The 12,271-nt window shown below is 42.3% G+C and overlaps 1 protein-coding gene across 1 annotated transcript in view; it reads left to right on the top strand.

The window, feature by feature from the left end:
- The first annotated feature begins 215 nt into the window (after window positions 1-215).
- Window positions 216-12,271, top strand: part of rpl15 (ribosomal protein L15) — a 332,935-nt gene continuing 320,879 nt past the window's right edge. Inside the window, exon 1 of the mRNA XM_074614209.1 lies at window positions 216-226. The gene's annotated coding sequence lies outside the window, so the exon portion shown is untranslated. The remainder of the gene's footprint in view (window positions 227-12,271) is intronic.

Below are 12,271 nucleotides of genomic sequence, written 5' to 3' on the forward strand. Positions count from 1 at the left end.
ACAACTGAACTTTCTCGTCTTATTGATAAAACCAGTGTTATTCAGAATTTTCACTGCCGCTTTCTGATACTGTTCCCTTCATAAAGGGCACTTGTAACTAATTGATTCTTTAATGGTGAATAAATAATTTACTAGATTTACTAAGTAGTTATACCTTTCAACTAGAACCTCCGCCAAGCTGCCCGAGTACGATTGCCCCCCCTCTCCGTTCAGCTTGCGCCATCATCCACGTGTATTTTTGTTTATGTTGAGATAAGCTGTACGTAGCGGAGGATCGTAAAACACTTCATTCAAACTGGACAGAAACAAAATAAAACTCACCTAAACCGTCGTCATTACTCTTTCCAACAATCACCAAGTGTGCTTTGGTCGAACTCAACTGTATTTTCATCGAGTTTAATGTGAAAAAACGTTGAATCTACAGGTGTCTCCCCCCCCCCCCTCCACCCCCACTCTCTCTCTGTCCCTCTCTCTGCAGGCAGAAGGAAAGAGGCAGGGTGACGCGTCATCAGTTACACTGCGCATGTCCAAAAGCCTGTGGTGTTAATGCACAGGCTGAGCGGAGTTATTAAAAAAAATTCTCGAAGCCGGATCATGATCCGGATCGCCACCAAAATCTAATGGATTGTTCATTGTGCCACACCCCACCCCAACAAACAATTTCATTCAAATCCATCACGGACTTTTGGAGTAATCCTCCAAATGGACAAACTAACAAACAAACCAACAAACAAACGCCAGTGAAAAGCTTCAGCTTTGGCGGAGGTAATAATAACAATATTGGGGTTGCCAGGTTGTTTTGACTGGTGTTTTTCCTCTATATTTGTTAATAATGCAGTTATAAATGTTGATATTCAGTAGAGGATTAATCCACATTTGGTGCTCTAATGAGTATTTCAGGGGCATTTTCTGAACCAAAAATACATTTCATAAATACATTTCATAGCAGCCTCATATCACGCTTGCAGAAACGCACAATGCCACGTGGTTAATGTTGTGATTGGTTGATTGGTTAGGTTTAGGCAACCACGTAAATTCAATAACAGTGGCTCAGTATATCAGGTCACTTGCTTTGACTGAATGCAAAAACGTCAACATCAACGTACCCGTGGTTTCCGAAACGTACAATGCCACCAGTTTTTCCTGGCGACCCAGCTGGACGGTGTATGTGGGATCGAATCAAAATAAATATAAATATAGTTTACTACTAAACTATACTCTATGGCACAGAGAAATAATAAGTATCAGGCTTTGGATACACAATACTTGTTAGTAAATATAGAATATCACCAAATTATAAGAAAACCCATTTAAAGTAAAGTGTTGAGCTTCTGTGTTTCCAAAATCATTAACACTGCCTGTGTTTGCAACCCTGGTGTGATTGCATGTGTAATGTGGCAGGTATGTTTGTGTCAATGAGTGTGTGTTGTACAGTAGTCGTATAGTGAAGATAGCAGGTGGGGGGTGTTGGGGAGTGTGTATTGTGTTACACAGGAACACATTAGCAGTCAGCCACTCTGAAAGTGGCGCGCTCGTTTCCTACTAGGATGCTCCCAGCAGCCACACTGATCGAAGCCGACATCAACAGCTTTCCCCCAGCTTCCCTCTCTTCAACACACACACACACACACAAACATGCAAACACACACACACACACAAACATGCAAACACACACACACACACCAGCAGCAGCAGCAGCAGCAACAGCAACAAAACATTTTCCATGACAAAAATGGCGACAGCAGCAGAATCAATTGGAATCTTCCTTCTCCGGTGACGCCAGGGAAACGGAGCCGAGCAGAAGAGATTATTGCAACAGATGCGGCGCGAGGCCATCATGTTTCACTATGTATTCCCACTCGCAGACTGAAAATACAGACCCCCCCCCATGCTGAACGTATCGCCCTACGTCTAGACCCCCGTCTCTGACTCTCCCTCGCTGCATGTGGCCAAAACAGAAAGGGAGGGCGATTCTTCCTCTGCCGGGAAAAAGGTTAAAAGGGGCTGTCTTTCATCAGCTCATCATCCTCAAATCCTGCATAATTTATGGGCTTGTTACTGTAATCAAAAATTCTTCTTTATTTTTTTTTTTGGCAGTGGGGTGGGGGGGTGGTGGGGGTGGTAGATGCACGATGGAGGCAGTGCTCTCCCGCACAAACTGTTTCCCGCGAGCCCGGGCCTTTTCATGTGAAATGAGATACTGCTGTGATGTCCCTCGGGTAAGAAGGCACACAACACATACACAAAGTTGTTGGAGAAGAAACTCTGTGTACACAAGCAGCACAATATCTCAAACTTCCCTCTCTACTCTGCTCATGAATGTTAATGGGGGCATAATGTACAGACGGATTCACACACTGTAAACCCGAGTGAGGCCTGTGATGGTGTTGGTTTACAGGCTATTGTTGGCCAAACTAAGTGATCATGAGGTCATGTCTTGGTTTTTTTTGCCTACTTTTATCTATAGCACAGCTACACAGTTGCATCACAAATCTCCTAGCAACCAGTGTTGGCTGTGATAAATTCATGGAAAAATATGCACCGAAACCAAATATATATGCAATCAACCATTCTCAGATATATACATGATATCAAGTTTGAGAGCAACCATGATAAACTGTCTAAAGACTACATTGAGTATAGAAGCAAAACAGGCCTTAATGACGTTTTGTCACAGCCCTTGGCATTTGATACTGCCACACAAGGCACCCTTTAGCTTCTGTATGAGGTGCACCGGGATTTAAAGTAACTCTATTGTAAACACATCCATGGCAGCATTAGACACTCAGAGCAACTGCTCCAGAAGTCAGGTGATATAGTATAAAGAGCGATAAGGTCCACATAGCGGTTCAGGGTGACGAATGAGTCGAACAAACATCCAGGACAGACCGCTGTGAAACCAGAAGTCAACATTGACTTATTTTACAGTACTTTTGTTACGTAACGTACATACACGCATACACTGTTTTTTCAAAGTAAACTTCCTTGTTCAGAGGAAACAACTTGGTAAGGTTTAGGAAAACCTTCATGTTTGGGTTGAAATAATAAAATAAGAATTTTGTTATGTAGTTACGTAATCTACCTTCCATACTGTAAAGTTATGTAACTTGATTTTGTATTCTCACGGGACACGAACACCGGTTGCCTGGGTCAAAGTCCTGTGTCCTGTGTGAGAACAGGCTGGTTATACGTATGTTATAAAACTACTAGGTCAAATAAAATAAATCAAAATAAAATCGCTGAAGTGCCTTAAGCTTGTTTGCTTTCTAACAGCCAGCAGGGGGCGACTCCTCTGGTTGCAAAAAGAAGTCTGATTGTATAGAAGTCTATGAGAAAATGACCCTACTTCTCACTTGATTTATTACCTCAGTAAACATTGTAAACATGAGTTTATGGTCTCAATCGCTCAAGTCTTCTTCAATACAGCATGATGTTCATTTAGTAAATTATGGTCCCATTTTGAGTCAAACAGACCATAAAGCAGGGGATGCTTTAGTGCGTGGCTTCCTCGTGATTGGCAGGTCGCTATCTGGGAGTTGTCCGTGTTTTCATCTTAGAACTTTAACCCTTTCACAGTGTGTTTTCAGTTCATGAAAGTTAATTGTAACATTTTGTTTGCCTAAAATGGCTTATTCAGCATTCGATTGTGCGTAGCTCCACCCTCTCGTATCACTTCTGGTTGCAAAAAAACCAAGATGGAGACGGCCAAAATGCCGAACTCTGGGCTTCAAAACAGTAGTCCACAAACCAATGGGCGACGTCGTCCACTTCTTATATACAGTATATGATTACAAGTCATAAAGATGAGCGAAATTTAGCATTGTAAATTTAAATTTTCAAATTTAATATTTGTACATCTCATTTAAACATTGAGTTGATTTTGTCGAAAATAGGCGAATAATTTACTTAAAAAAATATGACTTTTCTCATTTAAACGGAGCTGCAACATTTCATCTGTGAGTTTTTGGATTGATCTTAATCTGTTTTTTTAAATATTCTTTACCTTTGGCAGGGTTTTATTTATTTACAATATGTCTAAGGCGAGGCAGCTTTAAGTGTGCTGTGGTGATTTATTTCAAGGTCAGCTAATAAATAAAGGGTGTTCAAAGAACCAAGTGAGCAGAATAAGAATGTTAGCAGAGCATGCTGCTTTATTTGAGGAGCATCTTGAAATACAACTGTTGCTCTTCACATGTGGCAGTCTCGGTTTTAGCTTTACTTTCCCCATTCTTGCTGAGGAGAAAGAGCGTGTGCTTTATCATGTTATATATGTTGTCTGAAGACTCTCACAGTCGCTGCAGCTGTGTGATTCTCCTCCAGAAGACTGAATTCTTCTGTGCAGTGCTGACCCACTAACATCCCCTGCAGAGGCAGAGAAGGGCGGGAACTCTCCATCATTACAGCTGGAATGGAGTGTGGTGCATGTGAACGTGCTGCATGAAAACACGCACATGTGGGTAGGAATGTCTGTACGCTGTGTTTATTGTGTGTGTGTGTAGAGAGCCGAAGCTGCCTAACGAGTGATGAACACACAGCCATCTCACACTATCTAAACCACAGCCTTAAAATACTGTCCCGACAGCCACCGCCGGGGGGGGGGGAAGGAAGTTGTTGCCCACAGAAACCTGCGATTTGATGTGATTCACCCACCGGTCATCCACCTCATCAAACCCCGGCCCATACCAGCGGTGTTGATAATGTGGCCTCCCCTCCACGCGGCTACCGGTAAAGCTGACCTGCTGAGACGCTGGCCCGATGAGTCTCGAGTCTGGCCAAACACATTCCTACCCAGCCACCAGACTCTCCACCCTCCATTCCTGCTGTTCCTCTGTAGTTCTGGTGGTTCTGACTGTGCACGTGCTCAGACTATGACATGCAAAATTTGAATCGCAAGATAACATGAATGTACACTGATAAAGGTGGAGAAAAATTAGGCTGTTGGAGCTACAAATAGTAATAGGAGACAGTAGAATTTATTCATTTATTTACCTGGAATCCCCATTAGTTACTTCCACAGTAGAAACTACTCTTATTTGTGTACAAAAACACTACATCACAATGTAAAAACAAATATGTAATTATTAAAATCCAAAGCAAAAAAAAAGGGAACAAAAGATGAACAAACTTCAACCAAAACAAAACAAAACAAAAACATATATCAACAACAATAAAACTACTAATAACAACAAAAAATGTGGTAGAGAAATATGATGCTGCTGGCATTTAAAGGTCCCATATTGTAAAAAGTGAGATTTTCATGTCTTTTATATTATAAAGCAGGTTTAAGTGCTTTATAAATACTGTTAAACTATCAAAACGCTCAACATACAGAGAAATACACACAGCCCATATTCATAAATTGTGCGTTTGAAACAAGCCGTTAGGATTTCTGTCCATTTGTGATGTCACAAATATACAATATTTAGACCATTACACCATCCGTGTAATCATAAACAATTCTAAATGTGTCCCAGTTTATTTCCTGTTGCAGTGGATGTAAATAAGTGTTTCAAACAGAGGGTGAAGACGGATATATTCAGGCAGTATGAGGAAAATAAAGTTTCTTTGAACATTACAGCATGTAAACATGTTCTAGTAGAAACACAAAATACAAGTATGAACCTGTAAATGAGCACGATATGGGACCTTTAATGGAATTGAAACTCACAAAACATTGAAAAACAGCAACATGGTCGGATTAAGCTGATAGAGGCTCCTCGTCTCAGTAAATTTCCTTTGGCGTTTGCACTATTGAGATTAAGAAACAGTAAAAAGCAGAGCTCTGCACTAAGTTCTTGGACTGTTGTTGTCATTTTTGGTTCTCCAAGCCTCACAGAACTGCTAGCCCACATCCTGATTAGAGCTTTGATTCTCCTCCCGAACCCGATTGGGCCCAACACTGCTGGTTTCGGGCTGGGCCGGGCTGTAATTTCTCAAAATTCTCTTGGGCTTGAATCAGGTTTGGTTTGTGCCAATTTCCCTTTTTTTGAATGCTTACTTTATAATCTGTGTCATGTCATGGATAATGTACAACACATTCTCATTCCAGCTTGTTGCATGCTGACGCTTTGACAGACCCCTCGTCACTTTTCGGTCGCAGTAAACACGTGCTTAATGATGTAAATGATACAAAAATATCATGTTTTAAGCAACAAAACCACTTAGTTAGGTTTAAGAAAAAAACAGCATGGTTGGGCTTAAAATTACAATGTTTATACAGTGAAAATATGACTAGACGCTGTGAACACGGGACACAAACGAACAGCTGATTGTAACGTGAAAGTGAAACTTAATGCACAGGACATGAACTGCGGTCTCCTGGATGAAAGCCCTGTGTTTGTTGGACCCATCTACCACCCCTCTTGCCCACCCTGTTAGTCTCTTTCACTCTAAGTCACCACAGTCACTCCCAGCACACTTTCTCTGAGCGTTTACTGTTGCCGCGGATGTGGTTCATGTACTGTACTGTGGGGTCGGGACTGATTTTTTGTATCCAATCATAACTCTAATCCTGATCAACAGGGCTTTGGATCCAAACCCCAACACCCGGTCACCTCCAAGTCCCCAGTGCACACAGAGATCCAGAAACCAGTCGGTGGTGCTCTGCTGGAGTACTACCTGGAGCCAAGGTTTCTGTGAGGCAATTTCATTTTAAAACAACTTTATTTTATAACGTCAGCACAACATAAAGTGAAATAAAGTGTTGAACTAGACTTTGACACGGTGCCCCTCTCCAAGACATAACCAGATGATTAGATAATAACACCTCTGGCAGCTGTAGCCTAAGATACAACTACACTCCTTTTATGTTCCCTACATGTGAGGAAAAATGTATATTTCTGTAATGTCATCCAGTCTTGGGAAATGCACCCTAACAATTATGAACATATCTCTCAAAATATTATAAAAAAAAATAGCTAGATGTAAAATCTCATGCTAAATTTGACCTGTTTTAATTTAGTTATAATATCCTTTATTATACAGGTGTGTTGTCACTGAAGACCCTTGAGTCGTGTTTGATTCATGACATGAAATTGTCGGTTCTGACAGAATCATTACTGCAAGTATTCCCATAACATCTTTCCTCTCACAGAATATCTCTGACTGAACATCATTTCCTGGCGACTCCCAGCAGGTCAAAAGACCGAATTTTTGGCCAGGAATGATTTCCAACTCTGAGACGCCAACCCGTTGTCACCCCCAACTTGTCAAAGACCGAAGCACCCTTTAGGGTCTTTATGAGACACGCCAGGCTTTCACCTAACTCCAATGTAAACCCATCAGCGTCTTTATTAGACTGGCGGAGCAACTGACGTTGTATAAAGAGCGAGAAAGTCCACATAGAGCATGTGGGAGGATAGGTATGATGGGTCAAACAAACACATGACTTTCACCCAGGAGACCACTGTTCATGGCCCATGTTAACTTATTTTACCTCAGTTTTGTTACGTGATTTATGTATTTAATTAACAGTTACGTAACAAATACAATCTTTTCCTAAACCTAACCAAGTAGTTTTGTTGTGTAAATAAAACGTAAACCTACGTTGGAAGTTTATTTTGAAAAGACACTTTGCATGTAGGGAGTGGAAACTGACATGCCTTCCCTGACACGTCCAAAACTATAACTCTAGAGTACCTAAAGCGTCATAGTTTGATGCGTTGGCCGCTGACCACGCTTCAGTATTTAACCAGTCGGGAGTGAGAATGTGTTGGAGACGCTTGCTAAATACAGGCCCAGATCTCTCCTTCTCCTGCTGTTTGAGATGCATAATGCAGATACTAACACTAACAATAACTCCAAGCTCTACTACATTGTAATTAAAATTTTATGAGGAATTGCTATAGAAGTCATTATGGAAAAAGTAAAGCAGGAACGAGAACATTTTCATATTTTCAAAGGTTTTTCCGACAGCACAGGCCTTCTGACCCATCCAGCTCGGGCGTATTAATGATTTAGCTCACTAAAAGCTGAAGTTTATATGGATGAAATACACCTATGGAGGAGTATTTCTGTCACTGTGATGCTAACTTTTTTGCTTGTCCTCCTGAAAACAGGTGCCATCAGCAACGAATGGTAGAAACTTCAGAGGGAAGAGAGACTGAGGGGAGATAAAGAGAGTGAAGAGGCCTTTGAGTAACAGCTCATTTTTTATTTGGCAACACTTCAAATGTAGCCCGTTTACCACGTCTAGACGAGACAGCTTTCAAAAGCCGGGGTAGAGTACTGCTTCTCCTTTTTTTTTTTTTTTTACTCAAGTATATAAAAGCTATTTACTGTAACAGCAGAAGACAGACATCTCTTTTACTTTTCCTACCACAGACGCTCTACTGCTCCTCTACGTTGCAGATGAGTTTGTCAGATGCCTCCGTCCACCTCTCTTTCTCTCAGCCTAACCCTCCTCCTCTCTCTTCTAGCAGTCTGTTTGAAGCTGTGAAAGAAGTGAGACAATCTGATCCTGTTTGATGGATAATTTGAAAAACTCAGCGTGCGAGATCAGGGCTGAGACGATGTTCGTTTCTGGTGGCTGGGCTTCAGAAAGCAGGTCGTACAAAGGGACTTGTTCTCTTTCTCTGTGGCCTTTTAAATTCGACAGTCAGCGTGTTGAGACCGCTTATGTACTCTAACTACCGCCACAAGCTTTTCATGTGGCTCTTCATGCTGTTTTGCTGTTGAGAAATCCCATATTAAACGATGCCGTGTGCAGTAGAAGACTTTCTACTTCAAATATTTGTGGTTTTACATCAGGTGTATCTAAATGGACCTGGAGACAATCCAAGCATCCCTCGGTTTCCCTGCTTCATTACTGCGAGGCGAACACATGTTTAGCAAACGCTCTCAAATCATTAATAACAGAAAGTTGTCATTTGTTATTGATATGACGGAGAGACCATAATATTCACTTATAAACTACTCAGAACTGGTTCCACCGAGGCATTTAATCAGAGTCAACAAATGCATGCATCAAGAAATGTAATGTAATATAATAATTTTTATGCTGGAGATGAAAAGGCTGTTTAAAGGCTAGCGTGTTATCATATCTTCAGCAGTAAAAAGAGAATATTTTCAAACTTCTGACAGGAAAATTGTTCACTTTAAAGGGATTAAATATGGAAATGGAAAATATTTGAGCTACTGGTAATTTGATTCCAAAATAATAGGTTTCAATATTTATAACGTTTTTTTAATATTACACTTATAAAAAGTATACAGTAGATACACTGTGCATTACAGGGCAAGAACAAGGTTAAGCAAGGTTAAACAGATGTGAAGTCAGACATAAATCAATCAAAACAAACTGAAAATAAGAACGTATACAATAACAAAATACTTTTGATGTTGAAGCAGCACAACAGTCATGCTTATATATTCCTATATATTTAGAATAAATAAATTAAATAAGAGATTAAAGCAGCAGTAGGCGAGATTGGAGCAAATATGATTGTAAAAAGTTATTTTTATAAATATTAGATGGTAGTGCATGAGACAGGTAATCCGAAAGAATCATGTTTCTCTGTGTCCTCCGGTGCTCCTAATGGCATCTGCAAAATTTCACATACCGGAGGAAAACAACCAATCAGAGCTGATCTGGAGTCTGCCATCTCTGAGCAGCTGTCAATCACTCACGAACTCCGATCAAACGGTCAAACTAGGCCGCGCTGATCAAATATGAATCAATATTATGTTACGTTAATGCTTATTTCTCGCCTCAAATGTTTTCGGAAACATCTTGTAGTGCACGGTTTAGCTGTAAAATGAGAAAGTTTGTGACCCGGCAGCCATGTTGAGATCTGTCAAAGAAATACCAAGCACCGTCCACCAGCCAGAGCACAGCCAATAGGAACGCTCTCAATGAAATGGCCTGTGATTGGTCAAAGTCTTCCGTGACGGGCTAGATTTTTTAAAGCCTGAAAACAGAACCATGAGGAGGTGCAGAAGTGTAGTTTTCTCTCAGAACACTTGAATTACAATTAACAACAATTTGTTAACAATTTGTACAACAAGTTGTACAATTACAACGAGTTTTTTCCTAATGATGCCAAAACAATTTCTGCCTACTAAAGCTTTAAGCTGGCCGTGCAGCCTTAATGGTGGCCTTGAGTTTTCAGATTTGACATAGAAATCGCTGAGCGTAGTGCTTCAGAATCACGACAGCCAAGTCAAGTGCAGGCTTAAAGTCTGTTAATTAATTAATAATTGGTCAAAATATTTAGCCTCCAATGCTAAACTGAGGTAACCCTGATAACATGCCAATGACATCATGCTTTAGAGCAGATAAGCAGCAGTACAGCAGGTATGATGACGACCTGCTCACTTGTTCTGAATCACTGAAGATAAAGAGCTACGAGGCTTCAAGGCTAAATTGCAACCAGCAAAAAATATTGCCACACCGAGTGGTGGAGTGGAACTATGTTTCCAAGCCGCAGGGTGTCCTTCTCCGCCTCGCCGGTGGGATCCTGGGCTCTCTCTGATGACGGGGTGCGACTGTGGCTTCTGGGGAGTGTCTGGAATGGGTGCCATCTCCCTGCGGTGCTCCACAGAGGTCTGATGACGGGAAGCGAGGGGACATGTCATCGGCTCCAGCCGGCCATTGGTTGACATGAGGAGGAGGAGGAGGAGGAGGAGGGAGGAGGAGGAAGATGGGTGAAAACGGAGGGTGCATGGGAATGGCTTATTTCTCTCCCTCCGCCGCCCAGCAGCTCTGGCATATCACCAACGTTATGGCGGTAATTGATTCTCTCTGTGCCATTAGTCTCTGAGACAAAGATGCGCCAACGAGAGGGGGTGCTGTCACTTAGAGGCTGGCATGGCGCCCAGCCACACACTCTCACCAACACACGAATAGATCCATGCAGAGATATGCTCGCTTTAACGGGCGCGCACACACATCTTTTAGTTTTTCACACAGATGCAAAGTAGCATTGGTATAATGTCAGCTGTCAAGGTCTGTAGAAGCAAGAGCATTTGCTCATTTGCAAATAAGCCCAAACATCAACGGTATACAGCTCAAACATGGTTAATGCAGAGCCGTACACGCCGAAAAATCAAAGGGAATACAAATGACTGGTGATCACGTTTGACATTCTCCTCTTATACATGACATTATTCTGTTTGTGTTGTGTTTGTGAGGTTGCTGTGGTCGTGGCAGAGCAGCATTCCTCTAAGAGACACGCATTTCCACACACACACACACACACTCTTGAATATAAAAAGAGAACTCCCCAGACAAAGAGCAGGGCATGTCTTTATCTCATTAAAGTTAACGAGAGGCTGCTGTCTTCTGCCTGCAGACCAGCCGTAATCTGATACAGAAGCCCCCTCGCTGTGGGCATCGGGCCTCAAGTGCCGTCACTACCGGGCGCCGTGATGCTCATCGCTGTCATAAACGCTCATTGCCCCAAAACCCGTCGCCGCAGACGCTACCGGCACCTTAACGCTCATTGTCGACGGTAATTCTCATCGCCATTACGTAAATCGTTACCGTCACTGTATCATCTTCACAGTTGACACATGAATGCCAAAACGTTGTACGCCGTCACCATGGCAATTGTCTTTTGTCATCCTTCTCTCCGATGCTGTCTCTCATCACCATGGCCACAGCGGCAGCACCTGCTACACACTGAGGAAGAGAGATGGAACAAAAGCAGGTAGTACACACACATATAAACACACACACACACACATAAGGAGAGCATGGGCTGAATGCCAATTAACCAAATGAAGGATAAGCTAGCGGAGACAATAGCTGCTCACAGTCAGTTACGAGCTAATTAAAGAACATATAGCATGCAATCTAAGATCACTCAGATCAGTTTGCCCTCGGGCGCCGCGAGCTGCTTGATAAGCGTTCTTCCACGTCTCTAAAGTGCGGCTCTGCATGCAGGAGCTGATGTAAGAGAAGGGGGTATAAACTGGTGGCAACCCTCCATCACTCCAGTGGAGTTTAAGCAGCCCTGTCTGACTATTCCTCTCGCCTCTCAAGGCCTGCTACTACTTGGATGCTCATTTGGAGTCTGTAATTAATTGGAGCCTCTATTTTTTTCATCTATTTTTGTTTGGCTGTTGACCGACGTGTGGTCCTCTCACGCGCTCGTCTTCAGGTCGACGTGGCTCCCTAATTAAGACTCCAGAGGATGGCTAATTGCTGTTGCGTGCCTCTCGGCGGAGCAAGGGAGCCTTCTCCCGGCGCTGCCCAGAAAGAGCGCCCGAGCGCTGAATTAAAGGGGCTTATGTAAGCTTGCGGTGAAACTATTAAACACCAACCAACTTT

The sequence above is a fragment of the Sebastes fasciatus genome, chromosome 17 (genome assembly GCF_043250625.1).
Source record: "Sebastes fasciatus isolate fSebFas1 chromosome 17, fSebFas1.pri, whole genome shotgun sequence".
Taxonomy (NCBI): domain Eukaryota; kingdom Metazoa; phylum Chordata; class Actinopteri; order Perciformes; family Sebastidae; genus Sebastes; species Sebastes fasciatus.